The sequence below is a fragment of the Schistocerca nitens genome, chromosome 5, assembly GCF_023898315.1.
Source record: "Schistocerca nitens isolate TAMUIC-IGC-003100 chromosome 5, iqSchNite1.1, whole genome shotgun sequence".
In the NCBI taxonomy this organism is placed as follows: domain Eukaryota; kingdom Metazoa; phylum Arthropoda; class Insecta; order Orthoptera; family Acrididae; genus Schistocerca; species Schistocerca nitens.
Genome location: NC_064618.1, coordinates 794192596 through 794201845, shown reverse-complemented (window position 1 = coordinate 794201845; position 9250 = coordinate 794192596).

The following is a 9250-nucleotide window of genomic DNA, read 5'->3' as shown; positions in this document are numbered from 1 at the left end:
AGGTTCTTTCATAGTTTCATAGACCGCATGTGCCTCATAACAAACTGTTCGTCTCGACCTCCCGCACATCACTGTGGCATGTTGTAAAGAATTATCGGTAGCACCGTGCATATATAAAAAAAAGAAAAGAACGCTAGCTGTATTATCAAGTCAGGCGACATGCACATTAGTAATGTGGCCTGTCTATAACCCAGGTAACTGACACGAAGCTGGAAAAATACATGTTGGCTCGGAAGTTGAGTCTTGTTCGGTCTGTACATAAGGTTGAATACTGCCGGGTAAATGCACGGGTTTTATTTCGATCGACTATCTGCAGCGCAGTTGCAACTTGTCGCAAATGCTACGATCACGTTGCTACCCATTTGATCTAATATAAAATCCTCGTGCTTCCTGCCAACCGAGTTCGGCGAAAAATACAAAGTTTTGATGAGATCGATGTCTGCAATCTTCTGGCGAAGTTTCTAGATTATGTCTGATTCCTGTTTTACAGCTACCGCTGCGAAACGAGTTTGCCGCTTCTCCCACGCGGAAGGAGGAGGTGGGCGTGAATCTCATTCGGACACCCTATCACCGCACTCTCTTGCCTGTCAAACTAAGAACTTTATATCCTTGCAAATGGATCTCATTTCCCACTAAGCGAAGAGTAAAATAACTCATCCATAGTCCGATGTGCGAAAGAACTGTTTCTAGTGTCTCCAGTGGTGACAGCTTATTAATCTAGAAACCCAAGCAAATAGTATAGTTTTCTATTTTCTCTTTGTTCTCTGTTTGGTTTTTAGTACAACTTACAGCGACCCTTAATACAAAAATTTTAAATACCAAATAATGTTACTGTTATTTTATCAAAACCCGTTTAAAATGTTTTTGTATAAATATTTCCATGTTTCTGAAGGGTACTAATGCAAAATACCATAAGTCTAAAATCTCCCAAACATAATTTTCATTTATCGTCATGTACATCACATTCTCCAAGAATGAGGTTGCAGACAGCAAGTATTAGTGAGGTCAGATCGTGTCACTATCGTCTAATCGAGTATAAATCTGTCGTATAACTACATGCAGTGTTGTGACCCTCAAAATCATAAATCGACAGGCAGTCATTGACGAGCGCGCGACTCACACGTAGTCTCAAGCATTTTTGTTGTTGTGGTCTTCAGTCCTGAGACTGGTTTGATGCAGCTCTCCATGCTACTCTATCCTGTGCAAGCTCCTTCATCTGCCAGTACCTACTGCAACCTACATCCTTCTGAATCTGCTTAGTGTATTCATCTCTTGGTCTCCCTCTACGATTTTTACCCTCCACGCTGCCCTCCAATGCTAAATTTGTGATCCCTTGATGCCTCAGGACATGTCCTACCAACCGATCCCTTCTTCTAGTCAAGTTGTGCCACAAACTTCTCTTCTCCCCAATCCTATTCAATACCTCCTCATTAGTTACGTGATCTACCCACCTAATCTTCAACATTTTTTTGTAGCACCACATTTCTAAAGCTTCTATTCTCTTCTTGTCCTAACTATTTATCGTCCATGTTTCACTTCCATATATGGCTACACTCCATACAAATACTTTCAGAAACGACTTCCTGAGACTTAAATCTATACTCGATGTTAACAAATTTCTCTTCTGCAGAAACGCTTTCCTTGCCACTGCCAGTCTACATTTTATATCCTCTCTACTTCGACCATCATCAATTATTTTGCTCCCCAAATAGCAAAACTCCTTTACTACTTTAAGTGTCTCATTTCCTAATCTAATTCCCTCAGCATCACCCGACTTAATTCGACTACATTCCATTATTTCCATTATCCTCGTTTTGCTTTTGTTGATGTTCATCTTATATCCTCCTTTTAGGACACTATCCATTCCGTTCAACTGCTCTTCCAAGTCCTTTGCTGTCTCTGACAGAATTACAATGTCATCGGCGAACCTCAAAGTGTTTATTTCTTCTCCATGGATTTTAATACCTACTCCAAATTTTTCTTTTGTTTCCTTTGCTGCTTGCTCAATATCCAGATTGAATAAAATCGGGGAGAGGCTACAACCCTGTCTCACTCCCTTCCCAACCACTGCTTCCCTTTCATGCCCCTCGACTCGTATAACTGCCATCTGGTTTCTGTACTAATTGTAAATAGAGTTTCGCTCCCTGTATTTTACTCCGGCCACCTTCAGAATTTGAAAGAGAGTATTCCAGTCAACATTGTCAAAAGCTTTCTCTAAGTCTACAAATGCTAGAAACGTAGGTTTGCCTTTACTTAATCTTTCTTCTAAGATAAGTCGTAAGGTCAGTATTGCCTCACGTGTTCCAACATTTCTACGGAATCCAAACTGATCTTCCCCGAGGTCGGCTTCTACCAGCTTTTCCATTCGTCTGTAAATAATTCGCGTTAGTATTTTGCAGCTGTGGCTTATTAAACTGATAGTTCGGTAATTTTCACATCTGTCAACACCTGCTTTCTTTGGGATTGGAATTATTATATTCTTCTTGAAGTCTGAGGGTATTTCGCCTGTCTCGTACATCTTGCTCACCAGATGGTAAGTTTTGTCAGGACTGGCTCTCCCAAGGCCGTCAGTAGTTCTAATGGAATGTTATCTACTCCCGGTGCCTCGTTTCGACTCAGGTCTTTCAGTGCTCTGTCAAACTCTTCACGCAGTATCGTATCTCCCATTTCATCTTCATCTACATCCTCTTCCATTTCCATAATATTGTCTCAAGTACGTCGCCCTTGTATAGACCCTCTATATACTCCTTCCACCTTTCTGCTTTCCCTTCTTTGCTTAGAACTGGGTTTCCATCTTAGCTCTTGATATTCATACAAGTGGCTCTCTTTTCTCCAAAGGTCTCTTTAATTTTCCTGTAGGCTGTATCTGTCTTACCCTAGTGAGATAGGCCCCTACATCCTTACATTTGTCCTCTAGCCATGCCTGCTTAGCCATTTTGCACTTCGTGTCGATCTGATTTTTGAGACGTTTGTATTCCTTTTTGCCTGCCTCATTTACTGCATTTTTATATTTTCTCTTTTCGTCAATTAAATTCAATATTTCTTCTGTTACCCGAGGATTTCTACTAGCCCTCGTCTTCTTACCTACTTGATCTTCTGCTGCCTTCACTACTTCATCCCTCAGAGCTAACCATTTGTCTTCTAATGTATTTCTTTCCCCCATTCCTGTCAAATGTTCCCTTTTGCTGTCCCTGAAACTCTGTACAACCTCTGGTTTAGTCAGTTTATCCGGGTCGCATCTCCTTAAATTCCCACCTTTTTGCAATTTCTTCAGTTTTAATCTACAGTTCATAACCAATAGATTGTGGTCAGAGTCCACATCTCCCCCTGGAAATGTGCTACAGTTTAAAACCTGGTTCCTAAATCTCTGTCTTACCATTATATAATCTATCTGATACCTTTTAGTATCTCCAGGATTCTTCCATGTATACAACCTTCTTTTATGATTCTTGAAACAAGTGTTAGCTATGACTAAGTTATGCTCTGTGCAAAATTCTACCAGACGACTTCCTCTTTCATTTCTTAGCCCCAATCCATATTCACCTACTATGTTTCCTTCTCTCCCTTTTCCTACTGTCGAATTCCAGTCACCCATGACTATTAAATTTTCGTCTCCCTTCACTACATGAATAATTTCTTTTATCTCATCATACATTTCTTAAATTTCTTCGTCATCTGCAGAGCTAGTTGGCATATAAACTTGTACTACTGTAGCAGGCATGGGCTTTGTGTCTATCTTGGCCGCAATAATGCGTTCACTATGCTTATTGTAGTAACTAAACCGCACTCCTATTTTTTTATTCATTATTAAACCTACTCCTGCATTACCCCTATTTGATTTTGTATTTATAACCCTGTATTCACCTGACCAAAAGTCTTGGCCATCCTGCCACCGAACTTCACTAATTCCCACTATGTCTAACTGTAACCTATACATTTCCCTTTTTAAATTTTCTAACCTACCTGTCCGATTAAGGGATCTGACATTCCACGGTCCGATCCGTAGAATGCCAGTTTTCTTTCTCCTGATAACGACGTCCTCTTGAGTAGGCCCCGCCCGGAAATCCGAATGGGGGACTGTTTTACCTCCGGAATATATTACCCAAGAGGACGCCATTATCATTTAACCATACAGTAAAGCTGCATGCCATCGGGAAAGATTACGGCTGTAGTTTCCCCTTGCTTTAAGCCGTTCGCAGTACGACAACAGCAAGGCCGTTTTGGTTAGTGTTACAAGGCCAGATCAGTCAATCATCCAGCCTGTTGCCCCTGCAGCTACTAAAAAGGCTGCTTCCCCTCTTCAGGAACCACACGTTTGTCTGGCCTCTCATCAGATACCCCTCCGTTGTGGTTGCACCTACGGTACGGTGTCTGTATCGTTGAGGCACGCAAGCCTCCCCACCAACGGCAAGGTCCATGGTTTATGGGGGGAGGTCTCAAGCATTATATATATTGGAAAATACATGTAGCATTCATGATTTATAGATAGTGAAAGTAGATTTTCGTCTGTGATAGTAATGAAAATAAAAATAAGGAATTGAATGGATTTGGAGCATGATCTGTGATGTGGACTGAGAAGAACTCAAATATACAAAAGTTTGTTACATATTGGCTGTACCAACTGTTTCTCTGAGTCATTAGTTCGTGGTTTAATAACAGCCCCACAAAAGCTAAATACTTTTCATCTTTCTTAATTTTGAAAATAAAAATGTTCAAAGAAATTTGTTTTCATTTTAAAGTTTAATTAAACGCTGAAGTTTGTGATGTTGGAGAGTAGCGGTGGCAGGGAGGAGAGGGGAGGTTACTAGCATGTATCTGATGGGGCTCATGGGTAACTGTCTAAGAAAAGTTGGGAACCACTGCACTAGATTATGCAAAGTGTTCATACAGCAAACTCACTTTGAAAGCATCAAGAACAACCTTTCCGCGTGGAAACTACGAATAGTGCACAGTTATATACACATTGTTAGTGGGTCAATGCGATCTACTTCCATATGCTGGCTACCTATCTTGAGCAACATTCCACCTCCTGATATCAGACGGAAGAGCGCGCTACTGCGTAAATTACAAAAGATTGCTAATAAGCCGACCTTATAATAATGAACGCCGTATTCCCTGCGGAGCGATAGAGACTAAGACCAAGATATCTCACTGTCATTACAGCCAGTATTCTCATGGAAACTGAATTCAGTACCATCTATGAATGGAAACGTTGCTGGCAGCAAAACTGTTCCGCACAATGCCTGAAGCTGCCTTGCATCCAGAAGAAACCTCCCGGATTCGACCAGTTTCTGGCAATTTGGACTACCTTGAACCACATCCGAGCGGGCCACGGACGATGTGCAGGCACTCTCTACAAGTGGGGCAAATCTTCATCACCACCGTGTGACTGTGGTGCGGAACGACAGACAGTTGCTCATGTTATATCGATATGTTCCGCACATGCACACAAGGTTCCTTTTGAAGATTATCTCGCAGCGACGAGTGATATAAAATACGAGGCATGTTTCTTAAGTGAGTACCATTTTGAAATTAAAAAAAGACTTACTAAGATATCTCAATAATTTTATTTTTACATGAAAACCTGTACCTTACTCTACGCAATTACGCCATTACGGTCTGATTCTTCCTTGTTTACGTTGTGTACTGAGTGTCTAAGATGCCTCCTATAATCGTGAGTCCCGCCGACTGTGAAGTACGGGCTGTTATAAGATTTCTTAGTACTAAAGGCCTAAAAGCGATCGATATTCATCGTGAGATCTGAGCAGTTTACGGAGAAAACATTATGAGTGATGAAATCGTAAGAAAGTGAGTGAGAGCATTAACGACGGCCGCACAAATGTGTATAATGAACAACGGATTGGGCGTCCTTCGGTCGTTAATGAAATTCTGGTGCAGGAAGTGGACAATAAGGTGAGAGAAAACAGACGCTTTACGATTTAGTCCTTGCGTGATGACTTTCCTAATGTTTCTCGTAGTGTTTTGTATGGCATTGTGGCCGACCACTTGAATTAAAGAAAATTGTGCTCACATTGGGTACTGAAAATGTTGATGGATGTGTATAAAACCAAACGTTTAGACAGTGCATTGATTTTCCTTGAGCGGTACCACAACGACGGTGATGATTTCTTAAGCCAAATTGTTATGGGCGATGAAACATGGGTGGCCTACGTCACACCAGAATCAAAGCAACAGTCCATGGAAGTTGAGCAAGGGCATCGTTTTGCTGGAAGGCAATCTCCGACCACATGTGGCGAATCAGACCAAAGATCTCATCTTTTCGATGGGAAACTCTAAAACATCCTCCGTACAGCCCCGACCTTGCGCCCAGTGACTACCATCTGTTCCTGCACTTGAAGAAACACCTGGGCAGTCAGCGTCTTCAAGACGATGATGAAGTCAAAGCAGTGGTGATGCAGTGGTTAACAAGTCAGGCAGCAGACTTCTATGAGGAGGGTATTCAAAAACTGGTTATGACAAGTGCCTCAACATTGACGGAAATTATGTAGAATAGTAGATTAAGGTACAGGCTTTCATGTAAAAATAAAATTATTGAGATCTTAGCACGTCTTCTTTTAATTTCAAAACGGAACTTACTTAAAAAACACGCCTCGTACATAAAAGACCTTGATATCAATATATAACTGTTGTTATTCGTGTTATTTTATGCTGGAGAGCTGTGCTTAGATATTGAACTGTATTAGTTTTATAATCTTTCTGTGTGTATTGCCATAGGCTAAATAAATAAATATACACTCCTAACCTGAAGAGACCGTTTAGATGAAATTAGCTGACAATAATTCGCACGGAGACGTCGAAGAAAGAAATCTTACCACAAGCCACCCACAAATGCAACGGAAAGAAATTCTACCATATACGAGAGCTATTCGGAAAGGAGGGTCCGATCCGGCGCGAAATTAGAACCACAGTGAAAATTCGATAAAGCATTGCACAGATCTGTGGGGCAGTGTCTCTAGTATCCTCGTCGATCGTGTCACGTCACTCTTTTCAGTTCTGAGTTCACAGTGAGAACGTAAAGATATCTAGAACGCAGCGTCTCTCGCCAAGTACGAAGGCCTGGTGAAAGATTTCGCCTGAAGCTATGCAACTCACATAACATAACTGTCACGTGTTTCGTTCCATACGACAATTCTCGGCGGCACTCTGCAGGGCGATGAAGATGATCCTGCAGCGTTTTGGATGGGAAGTGTTTTATCACCCACAATACAGCCCCTAATTCGCTCCCCCTGAGGTTCATCTCTACTCACATGAATTGCTGGCTATGGAGACAACATTTTGGCACAGACAACGAGCTATAGACCAACGTAGAGAATTGGTGGAAAGCACAGGTGACTGCCTTCTATGACGGTGATACTGGAAAGTTGGTACAATGCTACGATAGATGTAAGTCGGAGAGACGGCTATATACCGGGTGATCAAAAAGTCAGTATAAATTTGAAAACTGAATAAATCATGGAATAATGTTGATAGAGAGGTACAAATTGACACACATGCTTGGAATGGCATGGGGTTTTATTAGAACCAAAAAAATACAAAAGTTCAAAAAATGTCCGACAGATGGCATTTTATCTGATCAGAATAGCAATAATTAGCATAACAAAGTAAGACAAATCAAAGATGATGTTCTTTACAGGAAATGCTCAATATGTCCACCATCATTCCTCAATAATAGCTGTAGTCGCGGAATAATGTTGTGAAGAGAACAGTAAAGCATGTCCGGAGTTATGGTGAGGCATTGGCGTCGGATGTTGTCTTTCAGCATCCCTAGAGATGTCGGTCGATCACGATACATTTGCGCCTTCAGGTAACCCCAAAGCCAATAATCGCACGGACTGAAGTCTGGGGACCTGGGACGCCTAGCATGACGAAAGTGGCGGCATAGCACACGATCATCATTAAACGACGCGCGCAAGAGATCTTTCACGCGTCTAGCAATACTTTTTTTGTTCTAATAAAACCCCATGTCATTCCAAGCATGTGTGTCAATTTTTACCTCTCTATCTACATTATTCCGTGGTTTATTAAGTTTTCAAATTTATACTGACTTTTTGATCACCCGGTAGATAAGTATAGCTGGAAGTTGTAGCAAACTGTTGCAAATAAAACATTTTTGACTTTTACAGTGGTTTCCATTTCGCTACCGATCGGACCTTACCTTTCGAATAGCCCTCGTAGTAGTTAGAGAGTACCACTTTTCATATATGAAGTACTAATTCGTAGAATATAGATCTCCAGATACAGATGTGGTAAGTCCATGATATTCCTAAAGGCACAGTCTCCAATGATTAAGCCCTTCGCTGACTGGGCGTTGAACTTGCGTCTCCATCTGTCCTCGACCCGCTACGAACCACCAGTTCGGACCGGACCACTCTGCGCCTCAGACAAAGTCGACAAATTCCGAGCTCCGCTAAATGCGCTATTTGCTCGCATTCGTTCTCGAGGGCATAATTGAGCCATTTCGTCGCCTCGGCGAGGGGACAGGAGGAAGGCGGCGACGGCGGCGCGGCGTCGATATTCGCGCAGATTCGCCTCGACATGCGCGCACAGCACCCCCCCTCCCTAGCCCCCTCTCCCTACCCCTCCCCCGGCGCACCTTCTTCCCTCCATCCCACCCCCGGGCTGCGCTATGCGGCGGCAATTAAAACAATTTAAAAGCCATTAGCGGCCGTGGGCCGGGCCTCGTTACAGAGCCGGCAGGCGGCGTTCGCGCCGCGCTGCAGGAAGTATCGTTAACTCGCCGCGTTCAGGACGGCACGCGCTGTTCAAACGGACCGCCGCTCAGCGCCCCGCAACGAGCCACGCAACGGCTGCGGCTGTCTGTGTCTGTACCGCCAGCTGCCGCTACGGCCCGCGCGCTGCTGCGGTGCTCGTAACGAGGTTTGAGCGTTCCGCTTCCATGTACGTACATGCGACCACTAACGGATACCACTGTCGGAAAACGCAATGAGGACGCTACACTTTGCTCCCCATTGACGCACAATATACCTTATTTCGGCTACGTGCTGTAGCACACTAAACAGGAGAGGACCGCACGCAGTTACTCTGTGTGACAAATGACATATCCTGAAGGCGTTAATACATTTTCCACTACTCTCTATTAATAATGATACCATTAGGATATATGCCCAAGGGACTAAAAATTAGTCACCCCCAAGAGTCGTCGCGTTAAAATTGCTACACCAAGAAGAAATACAGATGATAAACGGGTATTCATTGGACAAGTATATTA